Source organism: Ahaetulla prasina, chromosome 7 (assembly GCF_028640845.1).
Source record: "Ahaetulla prasina isolate Xishuangbanna chromosome 7, ASM2864084v1, whole genome shotgun sequence".
Lineage (NCBI taxonomy): Eukaryota > Metazoa > Chordata > Lepidosauria > Squamata > Colubridae > Ahaetulla > Ahaetulla prasina.
The window spans coordinates 13117708-13139125 of NC_080545.1; the positions used below are offsets into that span (position 1 = coordinate 13117708).

Sequence of the window (21418 nt, forward strand, 5' to 3'; positions counted from 1 at the left end):
TTTAATTAGTGTTTTACCTTGTATGATATTTGTATTTTATCGGGCTGTAAACCGCCCTGAGTCCTTCGGGATATAGGGCGGTATAAAAATTTGATTAAATAAATAAATAAATAAATAAATAAATAAATAAATAAGATTACTGGGAGCCAGTGCAGGCTGCGCAGGAGAGGTGTCACATTTGCTGATTAATTAAAAGGACTTCCTGGAGCTATTAATGTTGCTTTGAGAAAGCTCTCCCATCCAGAGCAACAAAATCAACATGATTACGATACAGGTGGCCCTCGGGTTACGACCACAATTAAGCCACAAAAATTTATGTTGCTAAGTGAAACACTTATTAAGTGATTTTTGCCCCGTTTTATGACTTTTCTCGCCATCGTTGTTACGTGAATCCTTGCATTTGTTAAGCGAGTAGCACAGTTGTTACTGTGAATCTGGCTGCCCCATTGACTTTGCTTGTCAGAAGGTCTTGAAGAGCTGACCCCGTGACCCCGGGGTGCTCCATCCGTCATAAAGACGAACCACTTGCTAAGCATCTGGATTCTGTTCATGTGACCATGGGGACGCTGCAACGGTCATAAGTCTGAAAAACGGTCGTAGGTCGCTTTTTTCAGTGCCCCTTGTAACTTCGAACTGTCACTAAGTGAACTGTTGTACTTCAAGGGCTGCCCGTATTAAACTTAGTAGCTGGAACAATAAAATTGTACAATGGGGGCAGAACCTAAAGGTGCTTTTACAGGTGGCAACTGGACTTTCTTGTTTTTTTCTTTTGAAGACGTTTCGCTTCTCATCCAAGAAGCTTCTTCACTTCCGACAGCATAGTGGGGAAGGGAAGGATTTATATTCCTTGCAGACAGCCGGTCATTTGCATCCTTTTAGAGGGTCGTTGAAGCACAGGTGACCCTGAGGACACAGATAAACCTCCAAGGGCTTCAAGGATCCTGTTTTTTATCTGTGCCCAGTTTATCTGTGTCCTCAGGGTCACCTCAGTTAGTGCTCCTGGTTCCTGTAGTCTGCAATTTGTTTTCCTCTGGGAATCCATTCCTACTCCCACACCATTCCAAGGGTGTCCATCCCAAATTGTATAGCTAAAAGTCTATAGAGATTCTCAGTCATCCAGATCATGGTTGTCCCAAAGATGCTATATAATAGCTATACAAAATTGCAGACTACAGGAGTAAGAGCATTACTCAGATTTATTTATTTTATTTATTTATTTTGTCACACAGTATATATAAGCATAAGCATGAAATAATTGTACAATATATAAGCATATATATGAGTATAAGTATGTAATGACTATATTAATTGGATATAACAAAAGGGAACAATAGGACAGGAACGGTAGGCACGCTTGTGCTCTTACGCACGCCCCTTACAGACCTCTTAGGAATGGGGTGAGGTCAATGGTAGATAGTTTTTGGTTGAAGCTTTGGGGATTTTGGGAAGAGACCACAGAGTCAGATAGTGTATTCCAAGCATTAACAACTCTGTTACTGAAGTCATATTTTCTGCAATCAAGATTGGAGCGGTTAACATTAAATCTATTGTGTGCTCGTGTATTGTTGCAATTGAAGCTGAAGTAGTCTTCGACAGGAAGGACATTGTAATAGATGATTCCCTGAGGACATGGATAAACTTCCAGGTGCTTCAACGACCCTCTGAAACAGGGGTCTCCAACCTTTAAGACTTGTGGAAAGCTGGCTGGGGAATTCTGGGAATTAAAGTCCTCCAGGCTTAGAGTTGCCAAGGTTGGAGACCCCTGCTTTAAAAGGATGCAAATGACCAGCTGCCTGCAAGGAGTATAAATCCTTCCATTCCCTGTTCTCCTATCAGAGCTGAAGAAGCTTCTAGGATGAGAAGAGAAACATCTTCCAAAGGAAAAAAAAACCAGAAAGTCCAGTTGCCTCGTGAAAAAAGCACCTTTGGGACAACCATGACCTGGATGACCAAGAATCTCTACAGACCAATGGTGCAAAACACAGAATTGTAGTTGATGCAGAACCTAGTTGAGTACTAGGTTCTGCATGATTTCCCCCATTTTCCAGCCTTTTTTTTTCTTCTTCTTCTTCTGTATGCTCTGAATGTTTTGTGATTTACCTCATGATGGTCCTCTGTTCCTGACTATCTTATTTGCTGTAAACAGAGATGTGAAATATGTTTATTTACATAAAACTACAAGCTTGCCGTCAGTGTCTCTGACTTCACTTGGACACCTGCTGTGCAATTCCCTGATGGACTTCATGGCAGATTCTGAAGATATTTTGTATGATTTGGGGGGGGGGGTGTCAGAGGTGGGTTTCAGCAGGTTCTGACCAGTTCTGGAGAACCGGTAGTGGAAATTTCGAGTAGTTTGGAAAACCGATAAATACCACTGCTGACTGGCCCCGCCCCTATCTATTCCCTGCCTCCCGAGTCCCAGCTGATCGGGAGGGAATGGGGATTTTGCAGTAACCGTCCCCTGGATTGGGGAGGGAATGGGGATTTTGCAGGATCCTTCCCAGTGGTGGGATTCAGCCAGTTCGCACCACTTTGGGAGAACCGGTTGTTAACTTTCTGTGCAGTTTGGCAAACTGGTTGTTGGAAGAAATCATTAGGGCAGAAAACCGGTTGTTAAATTACTTGAATCCCACCACTGATCCTTCCCTTGCCATGCCCACCAAGCAATGCCCACCAAGCCATGCCACCCCCGCCAAGCCACACCCACAGAACTAGTAGTAAAAAAAATTTGAAACCCACCACTGGTATGTGTGTGGGTGGGTGGGTGGGTGTTTGTGTGTGTGTGTGTGTGTGTGTGTGTTTAAAAAAAGGGAACAGGGAGAAGCCCAAAATACTAAGATGGCAGTAATACCATCACAACTGCCCTCTTGACTCTCCTGCCTGGCTCCTTCTGGTTCCACCCCTGGAAGCCTCATTGTCTTCTTCCCACCCTCTTCATCCAGCCCAGCTGCAGCCCAGCCCCGAATGCAAAAATGCTGTTGTTGCCATTTGCCTGGCTGGAGCTCCACCAGGTTTTTGGGCACTCTTTCCCCCCCCCCCCCCATTTTCTGGAACTCCTGTCCCACTTGGCTTCCAACTTACTGAAACCAGAGCTTTCTTGGGTAGATTTCCATGTCATATTTTCAGCCAAACAAAAATGGTGTTAATCCTTCTTTGTCAGCTTGTAGTCAGTTTCACAATCCTGGGCTTCATGTCTTCACGCAAACGTACACAAACTCCTCATATAACCCAAATGTCCTGAACACTTGCCCGCTTTTCTGCTCACATACGTTCTTATTCTTCCCCGGTACACACAATACACACCATTGCCTACAGTGACAAATGCAGCTGTTATGGTGAAGACCAGTGATGGGTGAAATCCAGCAGGTTCTGACAGGTTCTGGTGAATCGGTAGCGGAAATTTTGAGTGGTTGGGAGAACCGGCAAATACCACCTCTGGCTTGTCCCAGAGTGGGGTGGGAATGGAGATTTTGCAGTATCCTTCCCCCAGGAGTGTGGAAGGAATGGGAATTTTGCAGTATCCTTCTCCTGGAGTGGGGTGGGAATGGAGATTTTGCAATATCCTTCCCCTGCCATGACCAGCAAGCCACACCACACCCACCAAGCCATGCCCACAGAATCGATAGTAAAAAAAATTGGATTTCAACACTGAACGGCACTGAATAAAACTGACTGATGGCCGTTTATCACACTTACGACCATTGCAGCATTCCCCATGGTCACGTGATCAAAATCCAAATGCTTGGCAACTGGCTCATATTTATGACGGTTGCAAAGATCCCCTTTGGTGATCTTCCAACAAGCAATGTGAATGGGGAAGCCAGATTCACTTAACAACCATGTTACTAACTGAACAACTGCAGTGATTGACTTAACAGTGGCAAGAAAGGTTGTAAGAGGAGGCAAAATTCGCTTAACAACTGTCTCGCTTAGCAACAGAAATTTTGGGCTCACTTGTGGTTGTAAATTGAGGACTACTGTTCTACAGTGTCTTGCCCGCTCTCACCGCAGCCGGGGTCTGCTTATCTGCTTCCGAACGCTGAAGAATGTCCTCCCGGCCCCAGCCCTGGCTCCATGCCCAAGCAGGCTGCAGAGGAGGGAGCACCCCCCGGCCCCAGCCCTGGCTCCATGCCCAGGCAAACGGAGCAGCTAGACCCCTCCCCCTCCTCCACAGCATGTGAGCCTGAGGAAAGTTTATTTCCAACAGCTGCTGATTGGAGTGACCCTCGCATCAGAAGACTGGATAGGCGGAGGCAACAGAAGGAAGGGAGGGGCAGGCCTTAATGAGTGCTGAGTCATGGAGCCACACCCCATGGCCTATATAAAGGATCTGCTTTCTGGCAGTCTCTGAGTCAGGCAAAGTCGAACTTATCTTGCTGAAGTCACTTTCTGGTCTCCTGCCTGCTCTGAGGACTTTGCTAGGACTTTGGGCAGAGCTGCAGAGGCAAGCCTGATTCGGATTTCCCTGACCCGGCCGTCAGCGGAGGAGTGGGACACGACAACTACCTTTATAGCATAAAGGTCCACTGAATTCAAACATAGACCAACATAAATGTGCATAGAGTTGTCTGTTAAATCTGGAACTTTATGTGAATCTCCCTCTTGCTTTTTAGAGCAAATCTCCTCTATGCATTGTGCTTTACAGCTGGAGAGGAACGAGAACCTTAAATATTCTCGTGAGGTAAGATTAAGGGGAAAAACCTGGAAAATATAAGAAGTTGACTCTGAAGACTTATTCTGAGAGTTCTTTCATTCTCTTGTTCACCTTCCAAGAACATGCGGTATAGATTCCAGAATGAATCTATTTATTTGATTTACTTAATTTATACACCGGTTCCTACCCAGACAAAAACTCAGAACAGCTAATATTTCAACTTGAAACTGTCAGCCCTACCAAAAGAGAGAGAGAGAGAGAGAGAGAGCAGCATATTTATGAGATCTGTTCTGCCAAGCTGATACAATGGTAATATCTCCTGTGTAGGATATTGAGCAAAATCAGATATTTGATTAGCACTGGATTGCCATCCTGGATTGTGTTCTTTTTCATTGATTGAACCGCCAAGATTACTCCCATCTTTTCTTGGTTGTTGTTGTTCATTGCGAAGTCGTGTCCGATCCATCGCGACCCCATGGACAACGTTCCTGCAGGCCTTCCTGTCCTCTACCATCCTCCTTAAGCTCACGCCGACTGCTTCAGTGACTCCATCCAGCCACCTCGTTCTCTGCCGTTCCCTTCTTCTTTTGCCCTCAATCGTTCCCAGCATGAGGGTCTTCTCCAGAGAGTCCTTCCTTCTCACTAGGTGGCCAAAACTACCTTTTCTTGGTAGATAGAAAGTAAATGATCTCCACAGACAGACAGACGGAAAAGGTTAAGGTGGTCCCACAATGACCTGAAACGTTCAGTTTAGCTGTAGGCAGAGTTTAAGACTGGAACTGAGCACTTGGTTTAGGCCTGAAAGGAAATTGACAAGGAGCCATCAAATTAACTTGAGCTATGCTGTGCTTTCCCTTCACCTTTTAAAATGTTTATTTTAACATGGGGATTTTTGCTGAGGAGGATATTCTTAGTCTGAAAAACCAGACAAAAGCCATTGTCTTCTCCTCATTAAGACAAATCTTCTTTGCTTTCTCTGAATAAAAGGAAGGTATGCTGTCGTTGCTGAGACCTTAAAAAAGAGTGCAAAGAAGAGTAAGAAAGATGATTAGGAGTTTGGAGGCTGAAATATATGATAATGGAGCAGGGGTCTCCAACCTTGACAACTTTAAGCCTGGCGGACTTCAACTCCCAGAATCCCCCAGCCAGCTTTGCTGGCTGGGGAATTCTGGGAGTTGAAGTCCCCCAGGCTTAAAGTTGCCAAGGTTGGGGATCCCTGCAATGGAGGGAACTAGGTAAAAAGTAATCTAACAAAGAGTAGGACCGGAAGTGACACAGCAATAGCACTAAGACTTACCGTATTTTTCAGAGTATAAGACGCACCGGACTATAAGACACACCTACCTTTTATGGTGAGGAAAACAAGAAAAAGAAATCTGCCTCTGCCTCCCAGCAATTTTGCCTCATTTCAGCCAACAGCAAACAGCCTGCTTTATTTTCATTTTCATTTTCAGCATAGCTTGATTAGCAAAAGAAAAAAAAAATCTGCTCCCAGCAATTTACCTCCTTTTAGCAAGCAGCAGAGGCCAGCGCAGCAATAGGCCATGGCAATCTCTGCAGCCTGAAACAGCTGAGAGTCGGGAGGCTGATCCAAGGGACAAGCAATTTGTGCTAAGTAGGCTGTGCTGAAGCTGAAATGGGCTGTTTCTTCCTGCTGCTTGCTGCAAGGAGGTAAATTGTTGGGAGGCAGATGCCAAAGGGTGGGGACCAGTGGGTGGGTGGGATTACATTTGGTGTATAAGACACACCCAAATTTTCACCCCTTTTTAGGGGGAGAAAAGGTACGTCTTATACTCCAAAAAATACAGTATGTACCAGTTCATAGGCCCATTTCCAGACCTCACTCCATTCTTAAGAGGTCCGTAAAGGGGGCGTGCATAAGCGCACCAGCGTGCCTACTATCCCTGTCTTACTATCCCCATTTATTCGTATTTACTTCCTTTGTTTATGTTTATGTTCATACCTATACTTGTTGTCTTGTACATGTTTGACAAATAAATAGATAGATGGATGGATAGATAGATAGATAGATAGATAGATAGATAGATAGATAGATAGATAGGCAGGCAGGCAGGCAGGCAGGCAGGCAGGCAGGCAGGCAGGCAGGCAGACAGACAGACAGACAGATAAAATATACCGCTTCACAGTGCTTTGCAGGCCTCTCTAAACGGTTTACAGAGTCAGCATCTTGCCCCTCCCGCCCCCAACAATCTGGATCCTCATTTTACCAACCTTGGAAGGATGGAAGGCTGAGTCAACCTTGCGCTTGTGAGAATTTAACTGCTGGCAGTCAGCAGAATTAGCCTGCAATACTGCATTCTAGCCACTGCACCACCACGGCTACTATCTCTTGACCTGACTCTGCACACACCCAGGGGCCTCTTCTCCTTTACGTTTCTCGACCAGCTCCATCAGTTGAGCAGAGATGGGTCTTTTAGGGCAAGCTTGATGTCCCTATCAGCACCACCCTTCCTCACCCGGCTTAAAAATACAATCAGGAAAAACCAGTTTGCTAGCGGTGGTGTATGAACCGAACAAAAACAGCAGGTTTTAAATTCCTTGAGGCATGTTTTTGTTTTTTGATAAAAATAAGCCTGGTGAGAAGGATCGCAGGACTCATTCTCTCCTTCTTACCTGCTGGGTTCACCTGCTCTTCTGAGGAGGGAAATATGGGACACACAGTCCCTAAATGTCAGAAAAACCACATCCCTCCTTCACCCATTTGACCCTGAATCTTAATGTGCTGTGGTGGAACTTGTGGGAAGGAACCAGGAGTGGGCTGGGGGTTCGCAGGGGTTCGGGAGAACCTCTAGTTAAGATTCTGTGCAGTTCAGAGAACCCCTAAATCCCACTCCTGGCTGGCCCCGCCTACCCTGCCCCTCACAGGAGTCCCCACATGGCCCGTTTTGGATGCTGGTAAGTACAGGGTATGTGCAGAGGTTCGGGGATGACGGAAAACAGGCCTACCGGAGGTTCAGCCCATTGCCAGCCTCCAGAGGGCGTCTGGATCCTGGGGAGGGCGTTTTCGCCCTCCCGGAGGCTCAAAGAAAGCCTTGGGAGCCCGGGGAGGGCAAAAACACACACACACCACCGTGGTGCAGGAGGCCGACTGGGCCACACCCACCATGGCCACACCCACCCAGCAACCGGGCAGAGAATCCCTTGCTAAAAATGTTGAAGCCCACCCCTGGAAGGAATTCAGTTGAAGTCTTCTCTTGGTTTCCAAAACAAAGGTGCTGTGAATATTACCTGGTGACGGTGAATAAATGTGCAAAAACACTTGGGTTTCCTAAAATCCTACAGCTGGAAGGGGCAACCCCCTTACCTAGAGCAGCAAGAGTTAAATCTTTCCAGATGGAAGACCTTTCCATCTTTTGCATGAAGATGCCCAATGAAATAAGCTCCTCTTCTCTCTGTATCATTAGACCCATCATCATGAGAGCCTGCAGGGGAGGTTCAAAGAATTCAAGATGGCAGCCACACACCCATGTGATCAAAGCCCCACCATTTTTATGTGTGTCACAGTATCATTGATCACAAGATGGAGGACACCAGCCTCTCTCTCTCCGTCTGTCCCTCCGTCCCTCCCTCTCTCCCTCTCCCTTTCTCTCTCCCTCCCTCCCTCTCCGCCTCTCCCTCTCTCCCTCCCTCTCCTTCCCTCCCTCCCTCCCTCCCTCTCTCTCTCTCTCTCTCTCTCATACTGTAGGTAGAAAGAGAGTATATACAGTATAGTACAAGGGTCTCCAACCTTGGCAACTTTAAGCCTGGTGGACTTCAACTCCCAGAATGCCCCAGCCACCAGGCTTAAAGTTGCCAAGGTTGGAGACCCCTGATATAGTATTAAGTTTCATTTTAAGATAAAAAGACAGAAAAAAATAAAATTAAGAACTAAGAGAAAAAGAGAACAAAGTGAAGAAGGAGGAATAAAAGTGTTAACCTTTTGCTTCACATTTCACAACATTTCAAGGCATTTCTATTACAATGAAATCATTCAAATCACCTGAAATCAAAATGTTGGTGGGGTTTTCTTTCCCCCCAATTTCCAGAAGCCGTTTCCAAGCAGAAACAAAATTAGCTAAAGTCTTCTCCGATTAAAACCGTCAGTTACACCATCTTCACCAACTCCATCATCTTCACCACCCACTCTTGAATTGTGTGAATTAATGTGTCTTTTCAAACTTTGGGCATATGAGATTATCACCACTGTCTACATAATGCATATGCAATATGTACATACATACTATCTACATATGCAGTAACAAAATAGAACAAGGACTTTGGAAGGGACTTCGGAGGTCTTCTAGTCCAACTCTCTGCTCAAACAGGAGACCGTATATCATTCCAGACAAATGGCTGTCCAGTCTCTCCTTAAAAGCCTCCAGTGATGGAGCGCCCACAAAGTCTGGAGGCAAGCTGTTCCACTGGTTAATTGTCTTCACTGTTAGGAAATTTCTCCTTAGTTCTAGGTTGTTTCTCTCCTTGATTAATTTCCATCCATTGCTTTCTTGTCTTGCCTTCTGGTGCTTTGGTGAATAGGTTGACCTTCTCAACCTATTCTTTTGAATCTCCTGCCCGTCATCAAACTGTTGATGGGCAAGAAACTCTGCAGAAAGAGTGCGGAGAAGAGCAACAAAGATGATGCGGGGACTGGAGGCTAAAACATACAAAGAACAGTTGCAGGAGCTGGGTATGTCTAGTTTAATGAAGAGAAGAACTAGGGGAGACATGATAGCAGTCTTCCAATATCTCAGGGGTTGCCACAAAGAAGAGGGAGTCAAGCTATTCTCCAAAGCACCTGAGGGCAAGACAAAAAGCAACAGATGGAAACTAATCAAGGAGAGAAGCAATTTAGAACTAAGAAAAAATTTCCTAACAGTGAGAACAATTAATCAGTGGAACAATTTGCCTCCAGAAGTTGTAAATGCTCCAACACTGGAAGTTTCAAAGAAGATGTTGAACAACCATTTGTCTGAAGCAGTGTAGGGTTTCCTGCCTAAGCAGGGGGTTGGACTAGAAGACCTCCAAGGACTCTTCCAACTCTGTTAGTCTATTCTAGTCTGTTCTTTGCTGTTAGGAATCTCTTCACAGCTCTGCAGCTCTGTGACTCCAGTCCGCGATTCTTTGTCCTGCATCCTGGCTGGGGAACCCATTCTAACAGTCACTGGCTTCAATGCAACAGACACAACCAGGCGATCAAAGCCCTGCCACCTTTTAACCAGTTTTGCACATATTGCATGCATATAAAAAGGGGGAAAGGCTCCACATTTGGTCTCAGCTATCGTTTTGAAACTAGTGACCATCAGTTTAGTCCAGGGGTCAGCAACCCACAGCTCTGGAGCCGCATGTGGCTCTTTCACCCCTCTGCTGCGGCTCCCTGTCACTCAAAATATGCATCACAACCACCAATGTGTAACACCCACCGGCATGTGATTTATTGAGCTTTTCAACCTCTGGTAGGCCAACCATGGATAAATCCAAGAAAAGAAAAAAAGTTTCAGAAGAAAACAGAATGTTTAATTCAACTATATATGCTAGTTTTGTGGCCGCTCAAGAAATAGTCAGGCACGGGAAGGGTTTTGTGGCTCCCGGTGTTTTCTTTTCTGTGGGTCCAAATGGCTCTTTGAATGTTTAAGGTTGCCGACCCCTGGTTTAGTCCTTCCTTTATTCTGGAAAGAGAGAAAACAGGGCTTGCCTTGACCTTCTAGTGGACATCTCTTTGGGTCCTGGAAGAGAGCTATCTAGTCCACCATTCCTTGTCTTTTCCAAGTCTAAACCTGCCCCGTTCCTGCAGTCTCTTTCTCTTTCTTTATCCTCGTGTGATCATCGTTTTTGCTGAGCCGTTTCAAAGAAACATAAAGAAGAGTGAGGTCTACATTTTGTGCTGACCTATGCCACAAATCCAGAGGATTGAATCTGGAGGCTGGTGGTAAAAGACATTTGGGGGTGGAGGGGAGATAAGGCAGTTTGGAGCAAAACAGTGGCGAGAAAATGCAAAGAAAGAGTGCAAAGAAGAGAAACAAAAAAAGATAAGGAGTCTGGAGACTAAACTATATGATGAATATTTAAGGGAACTAAATATGTCTAGCTAGCCTAATGAGGAGAAGGCTGGGGGTGACATAATATCTTCAACTTATTACTACAATTGAGCCCAATATTTACGTTGCTAACAGATAAATTGTTGATACCACTTTATAATGCCTTGGTAAGGCCACACTTGGAATACGGCATTCAGTTTTGGTCGCCGCGATGTAAAAAAGATGTTGAGACTCTGGAAAGAGTGCAGAGAAGAGCAACAAAGATGATGCGGGGACTGGAGGCTAAAACATATGAAGAACGGTTGCAGGAACTGGGTATGTCTAGTTTAATAAAAAGAAGAACTAGTGGAGACATGATAGCAGTGTTCCAATATCTCAGGGGTTGCCACAAAGAAGAGGGAGTCACGCTGTTCTCCAAAGCACCTGAGGGCAGGACAAGAAGCAATGGGTGGAAACTAATCAAGGAGAGAAGCAACTTAGAACTAAGGAGAAATTTCCTAACAGTGAGAACAATTAATCAGTGGAACAAGTTGCCTCCAGAAGTTGTGAATGCTCCAACACTGGAAGTTTTTAAGAAGTTGGATAACCATTTGTCTGAAGTGATGTAAGGTTTCCTGCCTAAGCAGGGGGTTGGACTAGAAGACCTCTCAGGTCCCTTCCAGCCCTATGATTCTATGAACTTCTAGAGGTTGAGGTAGGGAAGCCAATCCACTCTATTGTTTATGGATTCCTAATGTCCTCCTTGTGGAAAACTGGCCAAACACTTCAATTGGCTTTTTCCTAAGTGGTGTTCTTGGATCAGAAGAGCCCCCTAGCGATCAAATGACACTATGACAATTGTGCTCACTGTCCAATTTCACTCGAGTCCAGAGGTGTTATTCAGCTGGTTCAGACCGATTCGGGCGAACTGGTAGCGTCGACGATCAGTTGGCCCCACCCACCTGTCCCCGCTCTTTCCTGTCCTTTATTTCCTGCTTTGTAGCTCATCTCAATCTCGCAGAACAGCTGATTTCCACACCCATCACTGTTCTACTTACCATTGCTGACTTGGAAGGTAAGCAGCTGAGCTTCTAAATGCTCCATTTTCAGTGCTGCACGCAAGCACCTTAGGCGCGTGCATGCGCAAAGCACACGTCCATGCGCAAAATGCAAAGCACGCGCTCACAGAACCGGTTGTTAAACCGGTAACGTTCCACCACTGCTCAAGTCCCATCGTGTCAGGAATTTTTCTTCTCCCCTTGATAGGCTCCCCTCCTTGAAGGCTTCTCCCCTTGAATTGATAGGCTCCCGTCCTTCCATAAAAACTCCCCCAGATAACCATATGGCTATGGGTAGTCCTCGACTTACAACCACAATTGAGCTCAACATTTCTGTTTTTAAGTGAAACACTTGTTAAGTGAGCTTCGATCTTTCTTTCTTCCGTCATTGGTAAGGGAATCACCAACGTTGTTAAGTGGGTTACATGGTTGTTAAGCGAATCTGGCTTCCCCAATGAGGACATTTGCTTGTCAGAAATTCGCAAACGAGGGATCACCTTACCCTGGGACATTGCAACCGTCATAAATATGAGTCAGTTGCATTCAGTCAGCCTCTGAATTTTGATCACATTGCTATGCTGCAACGGTCGTAAGTATGAAAAACAGTTGTAAGTCACTTTTTTATAATCCTGTTGTAACTTTGAGTGGTCACTAAATCAACTGTTGTAAGTCAAGCACTACCTGTAGTTGCCAGTCTGGTCATTTTCTTCCCTTTTTGATTTTTAGAGCTTTCAGAAAGAATGGCAAGGAAGGTGATCGACAGAGAACAGAATTATACCAGGAAGCAGTGGAAGAACTCAGATCTAGCGGGTGTCTGCAGATTATAGTCAGAAATACCACAATAGTGTGATTGAAACCTGCATTGTATGTGCTTAGCATGAGGATTATGAACTGGACTAGGATATATATTTTTTTATTTGCATTTATATCCCGCCCTTCTCCGAAGACTCAGGGCGGCTTACACTATGTTAGCAATAGTCTTCATCCTATTTGTATATTATATACAAAGTCAACTTATTGCCCCCAACAATCTGGGTCCTCATTTTACCTACCTTATAAAGGATGGAAGGCTGAGTCAACCTTGGACCTGGTGGGACTAGAACCTGCAGTAATTGCAGGCAGCTGTGTTAATAACAGACTGTCTTACCAGTCTGCGCCACTCAAGGACCCAGATTAAATTATCTTTCCATTGATATATAATTTTATGGTACTACTCCCCCCCAAAAAGGATGTTATTAGCTAGTTTTTGAAAATATACTTTTCCCAAAAGGTTTTCACAATTTTGGCCACTACAGTCAACTCCAGCTAACATTTCAGCGTACAGGTCAAAGATAATTATTTTGTGCTACAAACACTAGATGTCACTCTAAACTTCAGAGAAGAGAGAGAAAGAAAGTGAAATTAAGTTCAAAAGAGATATAGGCAGCTGATGGGATTCAGCCAGTTCGCACCACTTCGGGAGAACCGGTTGTTAACTTTCTGAGCAGTTTGGCAAACTGGTTGTTGGAAGAAATCATTAGGGCAGAGAACCGGTTGTTAAATTACTTGAATCCCACCACTTGATATAGGTGCTTGTTGTGTGTCTTCTGTTGCAAAGATTCATTTCTGAGATGTATCTGAAACAGGAAAATATTCAGCTCCCGTCTTCTCCATGCTGGTGCTCTTCCAAATTCAAGTCCCATAATCCCCAGCAAGGATGGGATGTGAATCCAACAATCTCTGGGTAGATAGACTCTATCTTCGTTTCAACAAAACACCCCACAAGTTCTGCTGAGCAAGCTAACTTGTTGTGACATGACAACGACGTGGATCTGAAACCAACTTGAAAGTCATATGCAGAGTTGCCACCAATGGTTCATTGTTCAAGGGCAGTGGAGTATCATAGGATCCCCTCCCGAGTCTGCACACTTCAACGTTGGTTTTAAATTCCTGGAGAAAGAGGTAAACGAAATAGTTCTCAGATCTCAGGTCCAGATGCTACAAACAGGGGTGGGCTCAGGAGTGAAATGCTCCCAGCTCAGACCAGATCACCTGATCCGGTAACCATCGTCGCCGCTGGTTCGGTGATCCAGTAGCGATGGGAGCTAATCAGCCTCCCAGATGTCGTTACTTCCTGGTTTTAACCAGGGCGTAATGTGTTTTTACTTTCTGCACATACGCAGGAGGTTTTGTGCATGCGCAGAAGGTCTACATGCGCATGTGATGCGGGGGGGGGCTTGCACTTCCGAACCAGTAAGGAAGGAAAGTAGATTTCACCCCTGGGTGGGCTTCAAAATTTTTAGCAAGGAGTTCTCTGCCTGCTTGCTGGGTGGGCGTGGCCAGGGTGGGCGTGGCCTAGTCAGCCTCCTGCACCATGGCGGGTGGGGAGCTTTGTGCCCTTCCTAGGCTTTCTTCGAGCCTCTGGGAGGGCAAAAATAGCCTCCCCAGGCTCTGGAGGCCCTCAAACTTCCGGTAGACCCGTTTTTCACCCTTCCCGAGCCTCCACACGCACCCTGCACTTACCTGCATTCAAAACAGGCTGGGTGGAGACTCCTGGGAGGGGTGGGGCAGGGTGGGCAGGTCCAGCCAGGAGTGGGATTTGGGGGTTCTCCAAACTGCACAAAATCTTAGCTAGAGGTTCTCCCGAACCCCCAGCAGCCCACCTCGGGTTGCAAAAGAATCACACCATATGAAATTTAGCAGAGACAAGTGCCGAGTCCTTCACAGATGCAACGGAAGTTGAAAGGCAAAAGCTTTGCGAGAGAAAGACATTATAAATAACTGTAGCATGGCCAGATAGGATGGGAGAATAGTTACTTATTTATTTTATTTATTTACTTATTTATTTATTTATTTATTTATTTTATTTAATTTTTATACCGCCCTTCTCCCGAAGGACTCAGGGCGGTGTACAGGCAAAAGTAAGAACAACACAATATACAAATTAAAATACCATTTAAAAACTTATTAAATTAGCCTGAAATTAAAATTTTCCATACTAAAAACCCCATTTAAAATTAATAAAATTTCCCTTAAAACTAATTTAAGCCAGCCCCATGGATAAAAGATGTGTTTTTAGTTCGCGACGAAATGTCCGGAGGTCGGGTATTTGACGTAAACCCGGGGGAAGCTCATTCCAGAGTGTGGGTGCCCCCACAGAGAAGGCCCTTCCCCTGGGGGCCGCCAGCCGGCATTGTTTGGCGGACGGCACCCTGAGAAGTCCCTCTCTATGGGAGCGTACGGGTCGGTGGGAGGCATGTGGTAGCAGCAGGCGGTCCCGTAAGTACCCAGGTCCTAAGCCATGGAGCGCTTTAAAGGTCATAACCAACACCTTTATAATTACATTTCTATACCGCATCATCTCCCGGAGGACTCAGGGCGGTTTACAGCCAAAATTAAAATACCCACACCAATACAATATAAATATAATAAATAACAATATTTAAAAACAATTAAAAACAAATATTTACTGGCCAAATCACTAAAACGGGGATCTTGTGAAAAAGATCCTCGAACGGTGCTAGATTGAACAATGATCCTGAGCTGCTTGAGTTGTTGTATGGCTGTCCCGAAAGCCAACGTGATTAGGCTGTGTTGGAAGAAATGTCCATCTGGGTTCAGTTCCAAGTGGGGAGAAAGACACTGGAAACATGGAGACTGCTTGGAAAGATGGTTTAATGGTCCTGGGTGGGAGAGAGAGTGAGAGATGTATATCCTCTGCTGGGCTTTGAATTTGAGCTTGTATTCTGATTGGTTGTCAGACTCCCATGGGGCCATGCAGGAGTACCTTTATAGGTTGTCTTTTGAGTCCCAGGCCTGGCTGAATCTTGCTGGGTGATGATGTAATGAAGAGAGCTTGGGGCAATTCCTATTATGGCTGAGGCATGGGTGAAATGCTCCCAGTTCGGACCGGATCACCCGATCCGGTAGCGGTGGTGGCGGGTGGTTCGGAGAACTGGTAGCAAAAATCCCTGCCCATCCCCCCACCCATGCCCAGCTGAGCTGCGTGATCATCAGAGGTTTTGGGGTTTTTTTTACTTTTAAAAGGATTTTTTCTTCAGCTGAATGGGATGCAATCAATGGTGAAATTCAAATTTTTTACTATCGGTTCTCTGGGCGTGGCTTGGTGGGCATGGTGTGGTGTGACTTGGTGAGCATGGCAGTGGAAGGATACTGCAAAATCCCCATTCCCTCCCCACTCCAGGGGAAGGATGCTGCAAAATCTCCATTCCGACCCCACTCCAGGGGAAGGATGCTGCAAAATCTCCATTCTGACCCCACTCCAGGGGAAGGATGCTGCAAAATCTCCATTCTGACCCCACTCCAGGGGAAGGATGCTGCAAAATCTCCATTCCAACCCCACTCCAGGGGAAAGATACTGCAAAATCCCCATTCCCATCTCACTCTGGGGCCAGCCAGAGGTGGCATTTAGCGGTTCCCCAAACTACTCAACATTTCCGCTACTGGTTCTCCAGAACCTGTCAGAACCTGCTGGATTTCACGCCTGGATGTAATCTAATTACAGCGATTGGCAACTGTAATTTCTGAAGGATATCAGAGGTTCAGGAACATTCATGGGGGGGGAGGGGTTTCCAGAAAGTCAAGATGGTAGGATCAATTACATAATAGAAAACCATCCCTTGTTTTACATGTGCTGCATGTGACAGGCATAAAAAGAGAACGGCTTTGCTGACATGGTTAGTAAGCTGTGTTGACTTTTGGGAGCCTCCTGTCCCTTTCAGGAATCTGACATTGTTCTTACTGCAATGAGTCCTGATGTAAATGACAACATGGCAGGAATCAGGTATGTCTACTCTAGTAAAGAATAGAATTTATTCGCCAAGTGTGATTGGACACACAAGGAATTTGTCTTGGTGCATATGCTCTCAGTGTACATAAAAGTGTACATAAAAGAAAAGATACGTTCATCAAGGTACATGGTAGCTCAGTTGCTAAGACACTGAGCTTGTCAATCAAAAAGTCGGCAGTTCAGCAGTTCAAATCCCTAGTGCTGCGTAACAGGGTGTCAGCGGTTCGAATCCCTAGTGCTGCCGTGTAACAGGGTGAGCTCCCGTTACTTGTCCCAGCTTCTGCCAACCTAGCAGTTTGAAAGCAGGTAAAAAATGCAAGTAGAAAAAATAGGGGCCATCTTTGGTGGGAAGGTCACAGTGTTCTGTGCACTTTTGGTGTTGAGTCATGCTGGTTACATGACCACGGAGATGTCTTCGGACAGCGCTGGCTCTTCGGCTTAGAAATGGAGATGAGCACCTCCCCCTAGAGTCAGGAACGACTAGCACACATCTGCAGGGGAACCTTTACCTTTACCTTACTCTAGTAAAAAGATGGATGAGAGGTGATATGATAGCAGATATTTGAGGGGTTGCCACAAAAAAGAGTCGGTCAATTTATTTCCCAAAGCACCAGAAGGCAGGGCAAGAAGCAATGGATGGAAACTAACGAAGAAGAGAAGCAATCCAGAACTAAGGAAAAAAAATACCTCACAGTGAGAACGATCAACCAGTGCAGGGCTCTCCAACCTTGACAACTTTAAGACTTGTGGACTTCAACTCCCAGAGTTCCTCAGCCAGCTTTGCTGGCTGAGGAATTCTGGGAGGTGAAGTCCACAAGTCTTAAAGTTGCCAAGGTTGGAGACCCCTGAACCAGTGGAACTGCTTGCGTTCAAAAGTTGTGGGTGCTCCATCACTGGTGGCTTTTAGGAAGTGTCGTGTCCCACTCCTCCGCTGACGGCCGGGTCAGGGAAATCCGAATCAGGCGTGCCTCTGCAGCTCTGCCAAAGTCCTAGCAAAGTTCTCAAGGCAGGCAGGAGACCAGAAAGTGACTTCAGCAAGATATGTTAGACTTTGCCTGACTCAGAGAATGCCAGAAAGCAGATCCTTTATATAGGCCATGGGGTGTGGCTCCATGACTCAGCACTTATCCAGACCTGCCCCTCCCTTCCGTCTGTCGCCACCGCCTATCAATTCTTCTGAAGCGAGGGTCACTCCAGTCTGCAGCTGTTGGCAATTGACCTTCCTCAGGCTCACATGCTGTGGGGGAGGGGGAGGGGTGTAGTTGCTCCGTTTGCCTGGGCATGGAGCCAGAGCTGGAGGCTGGAGGTACTTCTTCCTCCTCAGCCTGTCTGGGCATGGAGCCAGGGCTGGGGCCGGGAGACATACTAGGACATTCCTCAGCGTTCGGAAGCAGATAAGAAGGCCCCGGCTGCGGTGAAAGTGGACGAGACACAACAGGAAGGGACTGGACAGCCTCCAGGGTCTCCTGCTTGAGCAGTGGATTGGACTACTAGAAGACCTCCAAGGTCGCTTCCAACTATGTTAGCAATAGCACTTACTTATATGCTGCTTCACAGTGCTTTACAGCCCTCTCTAAGTGGTTCACAGAGTCAGCATGTTGCCCCCCCAACAATGTTCCACGTTTCAACATTTGATAACAGATAAGGGCATTTGTTCCAGATCAGATGTCTTTGTCACCTTAAGCATCCTTCTTGGGTGTCTTACAAGCTCCAAGACGTTTTGAAACGTTTTTCTATAAACCGAGGATGGATCAAAATGTTCCCTATCGCAAATAGCTTTAGCCGCTGCCGTTTGTTTTCTGGTTAACCCCAAGGTTGTGTTGTGTAACATATACCACAGACCATCTGGCAGGATTGAAGGCCCTCCTGGGATCAGCCCTGCAGGTCACATGAAAGACTCCAGACAGGCATGACGTAAATCAACTACATCTACATAACAGAGATCCGCTTCCTTTTTTTTTTTAATTTACATTTATATCCCACCCTTCTCCGAAGACTCAGGGCGGCTTACAGTGTGTAAGGCAATAGTCTCATTCTATTCTAATCCCGTAAGGAAGACAGGAAGGAAACACTCTGGTGTTTCTAGCCTCATCTTTATTGCCCTGCTTACAGAAACTGCCTCTCTGGTTAAGCCTTGTTACATTGCAACAGCTAAGGTGAAGTGCCCATCAACATGAGTGGCATTGAGTTGGCCATGCCCACACAGTCACATGACCACCAAGCCACGCCTACCTAGCTGGTTATTAGGGCAGAGAACCGTTTGTTAAGTTATTTGAATCCCACCACTGGTCGCAAGTCACTTTTTTACAATCCTGTTGTAACTTTGAGTGGTCACTAAATGAACCGTTATAAGTCAAGGAATACCTGTATTTGCCAGTCCGGTTATTTTCTTCCCTTTTTGATTTTTAGAGCTTTCAGAAAGAATGGCAAGGAAGGTAATCGACAGGAAACAGAATTATACCGGGAAGCAGTAGAAGAACTCAGATCTAGGGGATGTCTGGAGATTATAGTCCGAAATACCACAATAGTGTGATTGAAACCTGCTTTGTATGTGCTTAGCATGAGGATTATGGACTGGACTAGGATTTTTTTATTATTTGCATTTATATCCCACCCTTCTCCGAAGACTCAGGGCGGCTTACACTATGTTAGCAATAGTCTTCATCCTATTTGTATATTTATATACAAAGTCAACTTATTGCCCCCAACAACCTGGGTCCTCATTTTACCTACCTTATAAAGGATGGAAGGCTGAGTCAACCTTGGGCCTGGTGGGACTCGAGCCTGCAGTAATTGCAGGCTGCTGTGTTTTAATAACAGGCTATCTTACAGCCTGAGCCACCACGGCCCTTTTTTTGAAGTACTGTATGTATGTTGGAAAGTTTTGGGGGACAGAAGGATGCAATGTTTTTACTGGTTGACCGATTTTTTTTTGTTGGTCGACCGTTGCCTGCCAGAACATCCTGACGCCTTCGGAGGAACTTCCTAACAAGGCAGTTCAGAAAAGTTCTTGAAATTTCTTTTTTAAAATGACATTTAATGGCAGTCTGTTCAGACTGTGTTACAAACCAAAAGACAGGTAACTTAAAGCTTGGGTGGAATGTTCTTATGAAAGGCTGCATCAAGAAAGGAACCATAGCAATCAAAGTATTGAAGCGGGCAAGAGATGATGGATAGATGATTTTGTTGTTGTTGTTTTGATTTGCTTTTCCTTTTCCCTATCTTTTTTTTAAAGCATAGCAATTAAAGTATTGAAGCGGGCAAGAGATGGATGGATGAATTCTCTTTTTTGTATTTGAATTCTCTTTTTTTCTTTTTCTGCTAAACAAATAATTCCCTCAACACTGTCAGACTATTTACTGAATCTGCACTACTATTAATCGTTTCATAGTTCCCATCACCAATCTCTTTCCACTTATGACTGTATGACTATAACTTGTTGCTGGCAATCCTTATGATTTATATTGATATATTGATCATCAATTGTGTTGTAAATGTTGTACCTTGATGAACGTATCTTTTCTTGTATGTACACTGAGAGCATATGCACCAAGACAAATTCCTTGTGTGTCCAATCACACTTGGCCAATAAAAAAATTCTATTCTAAAAAATTCTATTCTATTCTGAGTTGCTTTTTTTTCTCTCTCTCTCTTTCTCTCTCTTTTCCTTTCTTTTTTCCTTTTCTTTTTGTAGGTAGGTGACATGATTAGAAGTTAGATAGGAAAGAAAGGGTTAGGGTTCTTAATAAAGGGTGATACGATTAAAAGCTAGAATAAGTGATAGCCTCTGGTGGCTCATCAGGCTAATGCAGCCTGTTATTAACAGCAACTGCCTGCAATATTGTAGGTTCAAGTCCCACCAGGCCCAAGGTTGACTCAGCCTTCCATCCTTTATAAGGTAGGTAAAATGAGGACCCAGATTGTTGGGGGCAATAAGTTGACTTTGTATATAATATACAATTGGATGAAGACTATTGCCTGACATAGTGTAAGCCGCCCTGAGTCTTCGGAGAAGGGCGGGATATAAATGCAAATAAAATTAAAAATTAAAAAAAATAAAAGAAGGGGGAATATTAGTGTATACACTTTTATATCATAAAATGAAAGTAATAACAAAAGAAAACATGGACTAATTGAATAATGATAGATTATAATACAAGTGTGTATTATTATTAAAAATACATAAGTTGACTGAATGTAATAATTATGATCAAATTTATTAGTTTTATTTGTATTAGAATGTATGACACCCAGGTGCCACACTGTTCACGCTTTGATTTGATATATTTTTAAAATGACATTTAATGGCAGTCTGTTCAGACTGTGTTACAAACCAAAAGACAGGTAACTTAAAGCTTGGGTGGAATGTTCTTATGAAAGGCTGCATCAAGAAAGGAACCATAGCAATCAAAGTATTGAAGCGGGCAAGAGATGATGGATAGATGATTTTGTTGTTGTTGTTTTGATTTGCTTTTCCTTTTCCCTATCTTTTTTTTAAAGCATAGCAATTAAAGTATTGAAGCGGGCAAGAGATGGATGGATGAATTCTCTTTTTTGTATTTGAATTCTCTTTTTTTCTTTTTCTGCTAAACAAATAATTCCCTCAACACTGTCAGACTATTTACTGAATCTGCACTACTATTAATCGTTTCATAGTTCCCATCACCAATCTCTTTCCACTTATGACTGTATGACTATAACTTGTTGCTGGCAATCCTTATGATTTATATTGATATATTGATCATCAATTGTGTTGTAAATGTTGTACCTTGATGAACGTATCTTTTCTTGTATGTACACTGAGAGCATATGCACCAAGACAAATTCCTTGTGTGTCCAATCACACTTGGCCAATAAAAAAATTCTATTCTAAAAAATTCTATTCTATTCTGAGTTGCTTTTT

At 44.6% G+C, this 21418-nt stretch overlaps 1 long non-coding RNA gene across 1 annotated transcript in view; it reads right to left on the reverse strand.

The window, feature by feature from the left end:
- Positions 1–4947: 4947 nt before the first annotated feature.
- LOC131202101 (uncharacterized) overlaps positions 4948–21418 on the reverse strand; it is a 34239-nt gene continuing 17768 nt past the window's right edge. The window contains exons 2-3 of the long non-coding RNA XR_009156058.1: positions 11727–13655; positions 4948–5452 (exon numbers count right to left, since the gene is read on the reverse strand). This is a non-coding gene — a long non-coding RNA (uncharacterized LOC131202101). The remainder of the gene's footprint in view (positions 5453–11726; positions 13656–21418) is intronic.